A 15,815-nucleotide genomic window follows, 5' to 3' on the forward strand; every position below is an offset into this window, starting at 1 on the left:
GCACTGGGTTCAACCCTCAGCACCACATAAAAATGAATAAATAAATAAAGATATTGTGTCCATCTTAAAAAAAAATCATAAAGAAAGATATCATTGTCTTCTGAAGTTGTAAACTTCTACTCATATTGCACATTGAATAGCACTGAAAATCAGACATTTATTTTTCTGTTAATGAATTAGCTGTAATGTTGGTTAATGTTGCTGATTACTTTGTATATAATCACAACTAAATCCTAGGAATTTTTATCTTCCAGGAAGTAGCATTCCTAAACATTGAAATAAAGAATTATTCTTATGTTTGATACAAAACTGTTCAAAATCAATTTATGCTGGTTCATCATAGAAATGTAGATATATGTTAAAGGTAATGTGAATAAATCTTTCTGTTTTAATGGACGCTAATAAATATATGATTCAGCTATGAGACTATATATTAAGTATTGATCAAATCCATTAATGGATTTGTGTTTGTAAAGAGCTTTAGTTCTCACTAAATATAGCAGGTGTTCAAAACCACTATCATCAAGTTGACTTTGTAAGATACTGGTATAAACTGGGGCAAAAAGTCCTTTTTGTGGTGTTCCCCAAACCCTCCACCAAGTTCTGTCAGTGAGGATGGCAAACAGACTCTGCCCCACTCACCCTGCTCACAGCCTGGTGGGTAGTCACTATCTCAGTGACTATCCCAGTCCTGGGGGTTTCAGGGCCTCTCACATGCTAGGCAAGTGTTCTGCGAGCAACCTATATCCCCAGCCTCCTTTAAATCTTATTGTGAAACAGGGTTTTCCTACATTGCACAGTTTGGACTGAAATTTGTAATACTCCTGTCTCAAATTTCTGAGTCACTCAAATTATAGGTATGTTCTACCATGGCTGGCATGATGAGCCAAATTCATTTTGAAATTTCAGTAAAAGACTGGAAGTTTTTTGACCTTTCTATACTTCACTAAGAATGGAGCTGTGAATGTGATCGATAGTCATCATAAAACTGTTAGCAACATAGCCACAATGCAGAGGTAGGGGGCACCTATGAAACCATGTCTGTTAAGCTTTGTTTTTAACACTGCTATGCTGTCATTCAATTTGCCTTCAGTATCAGAGCTGCCTTTAAGTTAGACACAAAGATCTGAGAGTTTCTTCAAATATTAAATACATTCCAATTACAAAATGGAAAATAATTATTTTGGGTAAATCAGTTAAAATCACAAGTCACACTACTATCAAAATATAAACTCTAGTTAGGTAAGTGTTTCCTTCTAACAATGTCAAGTAGTGAATTACTTCACTATACATCTCTATCCTTCATTCCTCCTTCTCCTTTTTGTAATATCAGGACTGCATGTTATAATTACCTGCTGCTTCACAATGATGATGAGAAAGGTATGATTACTTTCATAATTTGTAAATATGAGCCCATTTTCAGAGTTACTAAAAGTTGTATTCCCTTTTTTTCCTTCAGTGTTATCTGAACTATAGTAGAGTAATTCAAGAAGTCAGTGTATATCTCCCTATGATAATGTGGCAGAACACAAACTCAGAGGTATTTAATCCATGAGACAGCATTCAAACTGAGACAACTTAGTTTTGAAAGCAAGCTTATATACTGTTGTTGCTTTTTATATGATCAAGTATTACCAAGATCCCAGTTTTTTGAATGATAACTCAATGATTAGGCTTTCATGGTTACATAATGAAGTGTGATGCAGGGTGTCATTTCAGGAGTTTATTCACTGAGCAGGGAGGAAGAAGAGAGTCTATGCTAGACTTGAGGCTCCATCATTCAGTATAAACTAAAATTTACTGAAAATTAAAACCCAATAAATATTGCTATGATGTGACTTACAAAGTGGAGGCTGATAATCTCTTCTCCACTTTGAAGTCATCATTTTGACCCTGCTTGCCTCTCAGGTGGTTTGGGAGTTGCCATCAAAGGAAGAAAGTGCATGAACAGCTCTTCTCCCTGATGATCACATATTGGAGGAAGGAGGTAAAATGAATTCAGAAGGTGTGTAGTACCTGAATAATCTGACAAGTCAGTGATGATGACCATGGGAATGAACTCATGAAGCCAAATGTTCCCATATTAAGAGGAACAGGACCCTCACTGAAGAGAATGAAAGCCCTCCCCATTGGACCTGCTTCAAAAGGATCCCAAAGTACCCTAGCAACACACCATGTTGTCAATGCTACCTGAGAGCCACTGCCCATTTCACCTGGGGAAGGCAAAGAGTGGTTGAGGGAGGTTGAGAAGAGGTGTGAGAGGAATGCAGGAGGTGGATGGGCTCAATGAGCCTTCACATCCCTCTCTCCTCCCTCCATAGAACCTCTTGCACTTCCCTATCAGAGGCCCAATCATAACTGACAGAGGTGGGAGAGCTGGGGTCACAAACATCTTAAAGGAGATTTCTGATGGGAGCAGCAGTAGCATTTGGGTACCCCACAGGAAAACAGACTCCTGAATGTTATTCACAGACACAGCTCAGATTTTCTTCCTGTGTGTCCTCAGCAGCCAGCAAGGGGGAAGATCCAGACCCATTATTGTCTGACTGTGAACTCAGCTTAGGACAGCAGCATCCTGGGAGCATCAGATCACTGTCAGCATGATGGGGTGCTGGAGGTCAGACTGAGCTGGAAAGAAATGTGCAAAGACAAATGACAGCCTGTCAGAGCCAAGAGGCTTACTGGAAATCATTTTCCCGCAGTGACACAGTTTTGGTGACAAAGCAGAAGCCCAGAAAAGGAAAGGGATTCCTTCAAGGCCCATGGTAAACTTTAGATTAGGTCTGGAGACATCCTTCTGCTCCTTGCTCAGACACAGCTTATTTCCTGGAAAACTCCCTGGGTGACACCTGCTGACCAGAATCACTGTAGATTCTGAAAATCCATGCAGGCCTTTTCAGGGGGTTTTGGAATACCAACAGCTCCAGCATGGCCTCCAATACCACATGAGTCTGCCCTGTTTCTCTTGCTGAGAACATCTCCAGCTTCTTTCCTCCCTACTGTCCTGCTACTTCACCAGCCACTTTACCACACCTCTGCAAAACAGGACTGTGCACATCACAGGCTTTGGGCCAAAAAGGGCTTTCCACTGCTTTTTTCAGGCCTTCCAGCTAAGATTTTCTACTTAAAATTCACCTAAAAAGAACACTAAATGATGTCAAGAGAAATGATATCAAATTTCTAATTCAGTGTCCTTTAAAAAAATCATTGTTGTAGCACAGTCATATATGGTCACTTAGGGGTTGTCAATGTCTGTTTTTCAATGACAGTGACAAAGTTGAGCAGTTGTCACAAAGAGCATATGGCCCTCAAAAGCTGCAATATTTACCATCTGGTTTTTGAAAAGAAAGAGTTGACCATATATTTTCTGGGAACACTGTGTTTGTTCTGGTATCAGGAGCATTGGAATAGCTGGCCTCTGCCTGGGACACTCTTACTCTGATGAACATATGACCTGTCCCTTACTTCCCATTGTGACTGCCTCATAGTCTCTGCCTTGGTTCATCTCTCTGCACTTCTGTATATGCTCTTAGATTATTTATGTCCTTTTCTCACATGGACTCACTCATCTGCCTTTGACTTCCAAAATTTGTAGTAGTCCCACTAATGTCTCAGTTCCTTGAGAGCAGGAACATCATCATTTCTCAGGAGTCCTGGTTTCTAGAACTAATGATGAACTTTCAAAGAGAAGTGCTCGATGAATATTTGTTGACTGAATAACTAATGTTACATAACAAAATGAGGAGGCCTTTGAACCAGGAGCAAAAGCCAAATTCAACCTTCCCACACGAAATCTTACTACACTGTGGTGGTGAAACACATATATGAAGGGAAGAAGTGCTGCCATGAATTCCTCTGTGAACAGGAGACAATGGGGTATGGGATGTCAGCAGGAATGGGCACAGCACTACATCATCTCCACCTTGAACCCTGCTCACAGGCATCTCCACCAGGAAAAATGGTGAGATGTCCCAAAGGCATCTGGGAGGTAGAAGGTCACATGACTATAATCTGGCCAATCAGAAGAGACCATTCTCCCAGGACACACTGATGGTCTATGACCAGTCAGGCTTTATAGGTCAGGACTCAAGGTGGAACCATCAGGGAGGGTTGCAGAGGGAGTTAGTGTCCATCCTGTCAATATGAAGTCATATCCCTAAAAAATGATACCCTATTAGAAGTCAGCAAGCAATTCAGGAGAGATCACTCCTGATGACCTCATCAGCAACCAGATGCAGCTTTGCCTCAGGCCACCTGCCACTGGACTTCTTTCTTTCTTAGATCATTCTCCCTGCATTCTTTTCCTGCTCTATCATAATAATTTGAACTCATTTCTCTGTCACTGTTCATCCAAAGATTCCTGAGAGTTCCTACCAGCTGTCTAAATGGAGAACTCTGGAACATTAACTGCAAACAATATACCGGAATGGTGGATTCAGCAATTATGAACAGTAAAATCACCATGAACTACACTTGGGTTTAGTAAAGCAAAACACAGGCTTCAACTATATTATCCACACTAGTAATGACTGTATTATCATTAATAGTGGAGTCAGTGGTGATATAATTCCATTAGTTCTGAAGGATGGCAAATATACAGTTGATTACATAAAAATAAATCATTTTAGGAAGTTACAAAAGAGTCTTCAATTTCAAAAAGATAAACAGAGAATTCAGAAGAAATACAGCATTTCTCTTTCTATGGAAGGAGGGGAAATAGAATAAGCAAGGTATTGAGAAAGAGGCAAAGAGCAACAGAATTTGGTCCATAGTATAAGAAGTGTCAAACAGAAACAAGAGGAAAAAAACCAATAAAGAGCACTAGTAAAAAGGGAAACCAAAATATGTAATCCCAAAACCCAGGTACCTACCGGAGAATGCTAGGAAAAAACAGATACATTTAAAAATGCTAAAAATGAGGGAAGAAATAAGTGTATGACCTTGAACCAATCAGCATAGCCAGAATTCACATGAGAATGCACACATGTTCCCACTACTATTTTTGTGTGTGAGAGAGAAAAAAACAAATGAAAAATAATGAAAATTTAGAAATTCCAACATCTTAGTGTAGAATGAAGAAACTATCTTCACTGAGGTGGTTAAAATAGTTGATTGGAATCAGTGGTCACTTTTTTATGCCTTAGTGTCTTTCTTTCCATTTCTTCTTGAGTTAAGTACTGTCAGAGCAAGGGGTGGGAGGTGTTAACACCATTCTGTCTTTGTGTTGCTCTCTGAGTTGCCAGTTGGAGCAGCTTGAGATTGAGGTGTTTTGATACATGACTCAGCTTTCTTCTCATTAGTATTACTGTCAGTATAATTTTCTCTGTTCACCCCAGTTTGGTACACACTTGGGGCACTCAGTTTGGATATGCTCAGGGTACCACTTCTATAGTACTCTGTGAGAGGAGTTCCAGTAGGTGAAGCTGGATCAGACTTAATGGGCTTTGTTTTAGTGGTGCCACCTTGGGAGGGATTAGATTGACTAAGACCTAGGGTAGACAGTAGCTCATCTCTGATGTGGGTGTGGTCCTCAGGAGAAAACCAATTGTGGGGCAGAGGGGCCAATTCTCCACTGACTGATGCCCATGAGCATGGCATTTATGAGTTTAACACCTGAGGTGTTGACCCTACCATCTCACACTCCCAGCCCACTTCAGCTGGTCACAGAGTGGACTTCACCCTGTTTGATTGAAGTAAGAAGGGCAAAGAGGAGATCAACGCATTTGTCCTTTGAGTCTGAGATGGTAGGGAAGTGGTAGCCTAGAAGTGGAATGGAGAAACAGTGATACAATGCAGCCCCAGGTGGGTTGGACATCATTGGTGAGTACAGAATGAGACACAGTTGGCTAGCCCTGCAGGAGAGCCAAGGCACACTGACCTGTGATCCCAGCAACAATCAACTCAAACTGGTCCAGGGCAGATCCCTGCTTTAGGCAGGGCTGCATATACAGAACCTCAGCACCCCCTGCCCCACCCACTGAGTCTATGGGATTTATTACCTAACCTCTTGCCAGGAAAGAGGCCAAGAGAAAATGGAAGTAAGGAAAACATGAATGGGATTTAGGGATATGCAATAACATTAGTACTTTTCCTAACACTAGTTACTGTAAGTTTGGAAGAACAGAATTGATATTTTGTTCAAACCCTAATTGGCATAAGTATGGAACCATAGCATTCACCCATGTGCTGTACACTCCCCTACACTAGCAAAGGGAGACAGAAAACCTCTCACTGGTTCCCCTCTCACAAATGGTGAGTACCATTCTTGTTTCTATTCTTCAATAAATCCTATTCTTACTCTCACTCATCCTTGCATGTGGATTTAATTTTTCAATTCAGAAAAGAAGAATGCAGAAATCAGTAGAAATGGATAGTGTGAGGCTGTGATCTGCTGCAGCATGGGAGGGCATGGCCCACCATTAAGAAGGGCAACACTTCTCAGCTTAGAGGCCTGCAACTTGTGCAGAACCCACCTGCCAGAAGAAGTGTAAACGTTCCAGTTTCACTGTCACAGCAATAGAAAGCTGATTAAGGCAGAAAATAAGAATGCAACTGGAAGATAGAGGAACACCCATATCTCACTCATTCAATCCTCCCTTTAATCCCCAACCCCTCCCTACCAGAGTTCAAGTTCTATGAGTGTGAGTCCATCAGATAAATTCCATTGAGTAGATCATCATTTTGGGACCAGCTGAAGATCACAGGCCAGCCATGTATGAGATGTACTGGCAAATGGCTGGTGGCATGCATATTCAGCACTGAGGCTCTCAGGAACAAGGAGGCAACAAACCAAGGACCTAGAGGAACAAGAACAAGGATCAGAATGTGCAGGAGTCAGAGGAAGGGAATGTACAGTTCACAGTTTATTTCTATGTATTGTGAAATGACACTTCAGAGAAGTGATACCATAAACAGTCACCAAAGAGCAGAGTGAAAATGTCCACACAAGTACAGGTTCAGTGGTATTCATTGCCAATTTCACCCCCAAGATAATACTGTGTCAGGAAATGATCCACTGTTTAGTGCAACCACATCAAAACCCAGAGAAGGCAGTCTCCACAGCTGTTCCACAGTCATCATGGGCCTGTGAGCATGGCATCTGATTTGGACCTTGCATCTGATTGGGCATGAAATAGTGCTTCATGCCTATCCACTTAGCAAGGATTCAGATCTAGTATTCAAGTCCAGGTGGTGGGAATACAATGAGACCTGCCCTCTTCTTTACCATTCTTTGATAAATATTTATATATTGCACCACTACTCTGGCTTATTATGGAACCATAAAACAGACACAGAATGTATGCAGTAATTCCATTTCTGTTGGTTCACAAAAAAAAAAAATCAGAGGTATTGACAAAGGCTGATGTACTAATTGTTCACTGCAGCTTTATTACAATGACACCCAATTGAAAGTTACTTAAATACCTTCCAGTAAGATCTGTCTAGATTCAGCCAGTCCTTCAGGCAGTCCTAAGAGGCTTCTTCCCAGGCACTGCCTCTGGGTGATGCCACCCTATTTATGTAGCCTTTATACTCCCCTGCCTGTTCACAAGCCTGTTCTTCTCCTGCCTGTGCCACCCCTGTTCCACCACATTTCTTTCTTCATTCTCTCAACATTTCCTCCCTCTTCTTTTTCCCCTCACACATTGGAAACCCTGTACTGTCCACACCTCCCCTGCTACACTGCTCCACTAGTCCCTTCCTTGCTCCTGGTAACCTCTCCTCCACCCCTCCCTCTTTCACTATTCCTTCTTTTTCTACAGTGCTTCTATTCTCCAACCGAGAGAGCCTTATCTCTCTAGCCATACCTGAAACATCTTGAACACTTTCTTGTCCACTGATTCCTCCAGAAGATACTCTGCTCTTGAGGACAAAACCCAAAGCGCTTTCTGTGTATCTGAGTTTGGACTAATGGTAGACAGAAGAGGAGGTCAGCTGCTGACCAAGCTGACCAAGGTCTGAAAATTCTTCTGCTTCATAGACATGCCTTTGGCTCCTAAGAACCATGCCAGAAGCTGCCCAATAGGTTTCTCAAACAACACATTCACTGCCTACATTGGGAACACTGGCAGCTAGAAAACTGCAACTTGCCTTGGAAAACATCTCCTTTCAGCCAGCCCTCCATTCAGAGAGGTTCCTGTCTCCTGCCATAAATCCTCCCTCTGCGCCTCAGGTTATCTGACCAACTACTCAGCACACCTTGGAACTCAGGGTGGCTGAACTGTCCATTCCTCAATCAGACCTTTAGAAGAACTGCCTCACCCAAGTGCTCTAAGGGGGAGAAATAAAATCACCATTGGAAGACCAAACTCCTTGCTTGACACAGTCAAAAAACTGAGCAACAGATAAGTAATAATTAAGCTGTTCTGAGAAAATCCCCACCATCACTCCAGGACTCCCATCACAGCCTTCATTCCAAGTTTTCCTGATGCTATAATGGTGATGGCACCTTTGATCCTTAGGTGTCTTGTAGATGAGTACACCAGGTGCCAACACTGTTGGGTCACACAGTATCTGCATTTAAGCCCCCCAGGTAGTCAGGTCCCTGCCCCTCCCAAAGCACTTTGAATCTATTTGATGCTGCTGGGAGACCTCACTGGTTCTGTGGATGTCTCACTATTCCTGTGCTACATTTCTAGGAGTACATGACTACCCACAGCTCCAACAGAAGTATAAGCAGCCATGATTCTGCAAAGAGTGGTAAGAAGAAACCACTAAGATGACAGAAATCGCCAAGTCACATATAAACATAAGCCAGGAATAAGAAAAATTTGAAAACAGAACATATATGAAATCTTTTAGGACAGTAGTAATCACCACATATCACTGGCCTAAAAATATTCCATTGCCATAAAGTAGCAGGTGTACAAACTTTATCCTTTGCACTTTAGGGGTCTGAGAACTCTTAAATGTAGTGGCAGGCAAATTAACAGAATTCACATAGGAATTTTTGTCAAGTTAATTTAAGAGTGGGATAATGAGAGATTTACTACCAAAAAGTACTGAGAAATATCAGGCATGGACAAATTCCAACCCCTTGGAGACCACAAGGATGTTTCCCCAACAACTCCAATAGAAGTCCAACAATACTGACCACACATTTTTTGGATAATTCATCAAAATTCTACATTAACTGTATCACATAGGTGTCAATATACAGTTCAAGTCATTCTTTATATTTTAAAACTATATGAAGTTAAGTCTGAAGTGAAAAAAACAAAGTTATTTACACGGATGTGGTGCCCAGGCTCACTCCAGAGCCTATCTCAGGACTGGAATGGTTCTTCTTCTATGCAACAGTGTTGTGTCACTAACATCAGTTATGTGCTTGAATAGTGCAAATAAGCAGCCCTGGAATCTGCATATATGCTGTGACACATATACAAACACAATGCATACCTCTGTCTAAAGGTCTTTAATTTCCTTAGAAGATTAAAAAATGACAGCATAATAATCAAGTATTTTTAAATGAAACTAATTATAAAAATAATTCCTTGGGTCTTATCCATAGTACTGGGCAGTGTAGACAGGTAACATGGAAAAAAATCTAACTTGCACCTTCTCCTGGTATTTAGCCACACAGAGATACATGTGTTCAAAATAGAATTAAGCAATAAGAGTACAAAATTTCTATTTTGCAAATTTGTATTTGATAAGCATGGTCATAGTGTCTTAAACACTTGTTTAATGACTTAGAACTTAAAGGCACCATCAGACACTCATGGGCACTGAGCACTTGACATGTACCTAGTGTGATGGAGAAGTGCAATTATTAATGTGTTTTAATTTAAACTTACAAAGGCTCATGTTGCCATTGGCCACCACATAGAAGTACATCTCTGAAGACAAGCACCATCCCCCTTGCTTTGTCAAGGTCCTCAACTTGACTGCACAGCTGGGCTCCTGGTCCTGTCTCAAGGCCCACAGGAGAAGACTGCCTCAGCATGGAGCTCCTATGGAGCATTTCTGTACCATAGAGGTTATGCAAGCAACACCCTCTGTTAGCACACTGCAATCTACATAAAGACAGGACCAGGATCTTTTCCTCTTAGTTACCTCAGCTTCCAGAAGAGCGCCTAATTCATGGTGGATTCTCATTGCAGTTTTGTGAACTGAAGAGAAAATGTTACAAGCATCTCATTAACCAGGGGAATTCAAGTTGAGCCCTCCAGGATGTGGAACTCCATCCTTTGGCAAAACCTTTGTTTTCTTACACTCATCAAAGACATTTCCACCTTATCTAAATTCAAGCTAGCAGCACAACCTTTCTGCTACAGCTATTTCAAGGGTGCCTTATCCAATTGGCTACTTGGTACCCATGGGACTTAAAAGTTCCAGCTCATCCACTCACTTACCCTCCAACACCAGGAATCAGAACTATAGTTTCACTGTATCACAAATGCAAAAATGAGCCAAATGAGCATACTCACCATGACCAACATTGAAGTTCTTGAAAGCCAGCTTGGAAACAACCCTCAGCAAGGTCCTGACCCAGAGGGAGATATCCATGAATCCAGAGTCTCTGATGCTCACCTGGTCCAGAGTCTCTGATGCTCACCTGGTATGTTATTGAATATTAACAAAAACCCAGTTGCTAGTTCATGCTTTTGGGGACTGTAGTATTTTAAAAACATAACTCCACATATTTTCATATATATACCTAACTCCACATATTTTCATATATATATATATATATATATATCTCCCCTGCTGGAGCTCAGACTCAGCCCAGAAATGACTCCAACCATTGTCAGATGCCCATCAGAGCTAAGGTTCCACCTTGCACTGACTCTGCCTACTGGAAGACACCTGCCAGAGTTCAACCCTAGCCCAGGTCAGCCTCGCTGACAGGCATGGGAGCCTGGCCCAAGGTAGTCCTGGTTCTGTCCCACCACCGGTCAAGCCCCACCAGAGCTAAGGCTAGACCCAGGACTGCCTCTGCCCACAGGGAACACCTTCCAGAGCTCAGGCTCCTGTCTGATCCACCAAGGCCAGGTGTGCAGGAGCCTGGGCAAGGGTAAGCCAAGTTTCATCTCACCACCCGCAGAACCCTGTGGAGGTCAGGCCCAGGCCTGTTCAGCCCAGCTGAACTGCACACCACCCCTTTCTCAGGGTAAGCTCTGGTTCATCCCACCATTGGTGACCCCCATTCAGAGCTGAGACACTGCCCAGATTCACTTGGCCTGAAGTGCACAGGAGCCTGGGCACAGGGTAGGTCAGAGTTCATCCTGCCCCTGCCAGATTGCCACTGTAGCTTGGGCTTGGCTCAGGACTGCCTTTCTCTCCTGCCTGGCAACCATGCCTAGGGTATACCCGGTTCCATCCTGCCACCAGCCGACCCCTGCTCAAACTGAAGCTCTGACCAGGAGCTGGGCTCCAGGAAAGGCCCAGGTTCTACCCACAACCTGCTGAAATCTGTAGGTCCTTAGGCTTGGCCCAGGACTGCCTCCACTCATCAGCAGACAACCTTGGGAGCTCAGGATCCATCCAGATCTGCCACACTACCTGGGGCAGAAGCCCGGCACAGGAGAGCCACAGGTCCATCCTGCCACCAGCTGACCACTGCCTGAGCTCAGGCTTGGCCCAGATCCGCCTTACCAACCTTCAATGGAGCTGGGGCTTAGTACAGGCCTGGGTTCATCCTGCCACAACGGAACCCAGCCTGAGTCCAGGCTCTGCCAGGACTGCTTCTGTCCACATGCAGACACTTGCTGGAGCCTTGGAAAATTTTGACTTCCATTGCAAATTAAGAAGAAGAACCAGAATTCTCTAGCTTCCAAAGGGCTCTCTACAAGAGGCAAAACTGTTGTCAGTTGCTAGAAAACAGTATTTTGGTGATGTTCTTGTGGGTGGCTGCACAGCTCACCGAAGCTTAATCACATATCTAGCTCATACAAGTCAAACAGGAGAAACAAACAGCCAAAAAAAAATGGGAAAACCCAATAGTGGCTGTTTATAAAAGATAAATACCAAAAATTGAGGTGACTTTCCACATCACAATATAGTAATCCAAAGGAAACATGGAGTGCATGGGTGTTTTTGCCTATCAAATACAAAGAATAAAGAGAGTGAGAAAAATCTAATATCAACAGTGTTGGAAAATGGAATTGTCAAGCTCTGATAATTGCAATACAAAATTGCCATAACTCTTCTGCAGGGAAGTTTCAGAAAATATGCCAAAATTTAAAGTGCATGCCTACCATTAGCACAAGAATTTCAATTTAAATAAGTTATTCATTGTGACTGTGTCAATTTTTTAAATTTTACCCTGAAGTAGTTCATTGCAATCATTTTACATGCATATATAAAATATATTTTACTAGTTTTTTTTGGGGGGGTTGTATTTTGACACAATGCCTTTATTTTATTGATTTATTTTTATGTGGTGCAGAGAATCAAATCCAGGGCCTCTCCTATGCTAGTCAAGCACTCTACCACAGAGTTACAACCATATCCTCTCTAGTGTTTTATTTCTTAAAAGTACTTTTACATATCTGTATACATATTCCTATATAATTATATCTCAGACACATTTTTAAAAAGGTGCCAAATGGTCTGGGACTGTAGCTCAGCCATAGCACACTTGCCTGGCATGTCTGAGGCCCTGTGTTCCATTCTCAGCATTATTCATAAATAAATAAAATAAATATCTAACAACAACTAAGAAAAAAAAACATTTACAAAGGAATATAGATGGTGCTTTAAAAATAAGCTAACAAATCTGCAATTGTACATGTTCATTATATGAGATAATTAACATATTAATAATTTAAAAAGGAGTATGGTTCTATGGCATCAAATAGAATTATGTTATTATACAGCCATCAGCATCATTTCTCCATTTCCAGGCCTTTTTTACTCCCGAATTCAAACTGTCCTCATTCAATACTATCTTTCAACTCTTCCCTGTACCTCATCCCAGTAACCACCATTCTACTTCCTGTCTATATGAATTTGATCATTTGAAAGGTTTAACACCACCAAAGTACAAGAGCAATGTGTGCTGGTGTTTGTGTGTACATGTCCACACACATGTACAACTCCATATACATACAAAACATGCATTAGTAACCAAATTTGCATTCTTGCTTTCCACATTTATGTTTGGAAATCCTCCTGTATTGTGTAAACATTCATTTATTTTCTTCTTGGACTTTGATGATTTATAAATTTAATTCATTAGAACATATGAAGTTTATTTTGATGTACATCATCAGATAGGGATTGGATTTCATGTTCTTACCGATATTATTAGGCATCTTCAAAATGATCCCACTATCTTTTATGGAATCATTTGTCTCTCTCCAAATAATGAAAATGTGACCTTTGTGACATTATGAAGTGTTTTATCTATGCTCCAAGGTTTCCTGGTCTCTCTTTTGCATTCTGTCTCTTTGTTCCCAGTTTCCACCCTTCAGATATTACAATTCTTTATGTGAAGATACCTCTTGGTGCTAAATTCATGACTTACTTTATTTTTCCAAAATGAGACTTTTGTGTTGGGCATGATGGCCTATGACTGTGATCCCAGTGGCCTGGGGGACTGAGGCAGGAGAATTGCAAGTTCAAATCTAGCCTCAGGAACTGTGAGGCACTAGGCAACTCAATGAGACCCTGGATCCAAATAAAATACAAAATAGGGCTGGGGATATGGCTCAGTGATTGAGTGCCTCTGAGTTTCAATCACTGGTATAAAAAAAATTAAACACACACACACACACACACACACACACACACATATCTTACACATGTATACTTTTATGACTTAATTTTTCAAAATGACTTTAGACCTTGTTTCCTCTCATGATACTTTCTGGAAAATATTAGATTGAAGCTTTTAACTACAAAAGCTATGAATTCCCTCATTCATTCCAACTATTGTCTTTACTGTGAGCCAACTACACTTCTAGATGCCTGAAATATATCAATGAACAAAGCAAAGCTATGACTCCCAAGATGTTTCCCTCCTAGAGGATGCCACAGGTATTCTTTGTGAATAGGACAACTGTAGCAGCACAAGTGCTGATTGTGACAGGGGAAATTATTATGAAGTGGTGGAGCTATTTCTAAATTTTTGAAGCAAAACTGTAGGCTAGAAATTTGCTTGTTGGAGTTAGATATTATTTGTCATTAATATCCCATTTGAACTAATGAGTAAAGCATCTCAAGAGTATTTATACTTAAAATTATTTCAGAATCATTTTACACTTCATCAATTTGAATGTTCTATAATGAGGTGATAGAGACAGAAAAGGAAAAAAAAGGGATACAGGAGATAGAAAAAGAAATGGAAAAAATATGAAAGTGCTTTGGACAGCCAGATAGCACATTGAATTGTTCATGTAAACATTATATAAAACAAAATACTTCAACATATTGAAGTTTTTAATGTGAGTTTAACTCTGAGAATGTGCTTTTCTCTAAAATTTCTGTCCATCAACGGATTTAATCCTGAAAATGGATTACAAGTAAAATATTACAATTTATACAGACATTAGTTCGCTAATATTAAAATCTTTCCTTGCTTGTTGTGTTTTTGTGGAATTAAAAATTTTAATGAATGAATATTTATGGAGTATTGTCTACATTAAAGTTACTATAAAAGGCAATCGGGACAAAGTTTTAAGAAAATAAACAGAATCCATCTCCAAGAAATTTACCATCTCAACAGAAAAATAAACATGGTAAAATCCAATCCAAACCAAACCAAAGCTAGAGTAAAACATGGTTAAAAGAATCAAGGTGTCGGGGCTGGGGATGTGGCTCAAGCGGTAGCACTCTTGCCTGGCATGCATGTGGCTTGGGTTGTATCCTCAGCACCACATACAAACAAAGATGTTGTGTCCGCCGAAAACTGAAAAATAAATATTAAAAAAATTCTCTCTCTCTCTCTCTCTCTCTCTCTCTCTCTCTCTCTCTCTCTTTCTCTAAAAAAAAAAGAATCAAGGTGTCTTTTTTCTCCTTGGGTCTAGCAAAAGAATGAATCTGAAGATAATTTCAGAAGGGAGATCAGGTCACAAAGGGCATTTCAGGCAGAGGCAATGTCTAGACAAATCAATGCACCAAAGGGGCTTAAAGGAGAGACTACTAAGCAAATTGCAAAATGAAGGAAGGGCTGCTAGTGCAGTCGTCAAAAGACAGGATCCTGAAGTGTGGCCACGAGCAGCTCATGGAGAGCTTTGCACACTAGGCCATGTTAGAATGTCCCACATTGGAACCTGTCTAACTCTGAAATGTCAGAAGAAATAATGCTGTCATTATACTCCTCAAGCACACTATGTTCAGTAATAACACAAATCTGTGGAGTGTTGCGAAATAGCATGGTTCAGTCTAACACAAAACAGTGGTCATTTTTGCAGGATGAACCTAGATTCCCTGGGGTAAAAAAGAGTAAGCCCATAAATAGATAAAGGCTTAATGAGCTTCCCAAAGTTAATATTCATCTATTCAGACTGTAGAGCCACAAACAGCATAACACAAATAGATTAATTCATCCAATAAACATTAGCTGCCCATAATGTACCACTGAAGAAGATGAGTCTTGCTCCTAAAGAGTTTATAAGGTACCACAAAATTTACAGTCTCTGATTGTGAGGAACTAAAAGCAATAGAATCATCTGGACATATTGTGGCTGTTTCCTACCTCCAAGGTACAGTGAGGGATTACATTGCTGATCTTCGAAGAGTTGGAAGTTTAATGGACAATTACATTTCTTAATGTGCTTATGAGTTCTTCTTTTGTGAACTGAATGTTAGGCTTTTTATAAGACATGCTACCAACTGGTCTAGTGGGAACTGGTGCTACAAACCCGAGG

The sequence above is a fragment of the Callospermophilus lateralis genome, chromosome 4 (assembly GCF_048772815.1).
Source record: "Callospermophilus lateralis isolate mCalLat2 chromosome 4, mCalLat2.hap1, whole genome shotgun sequence".
Classification (NCBI taxonomy): Eukaryota; Metazoa; Chordata; class Mammalia; order Rodentia; family Sciuridae; genus Callospermophilus; species Callospermophilus lateralis.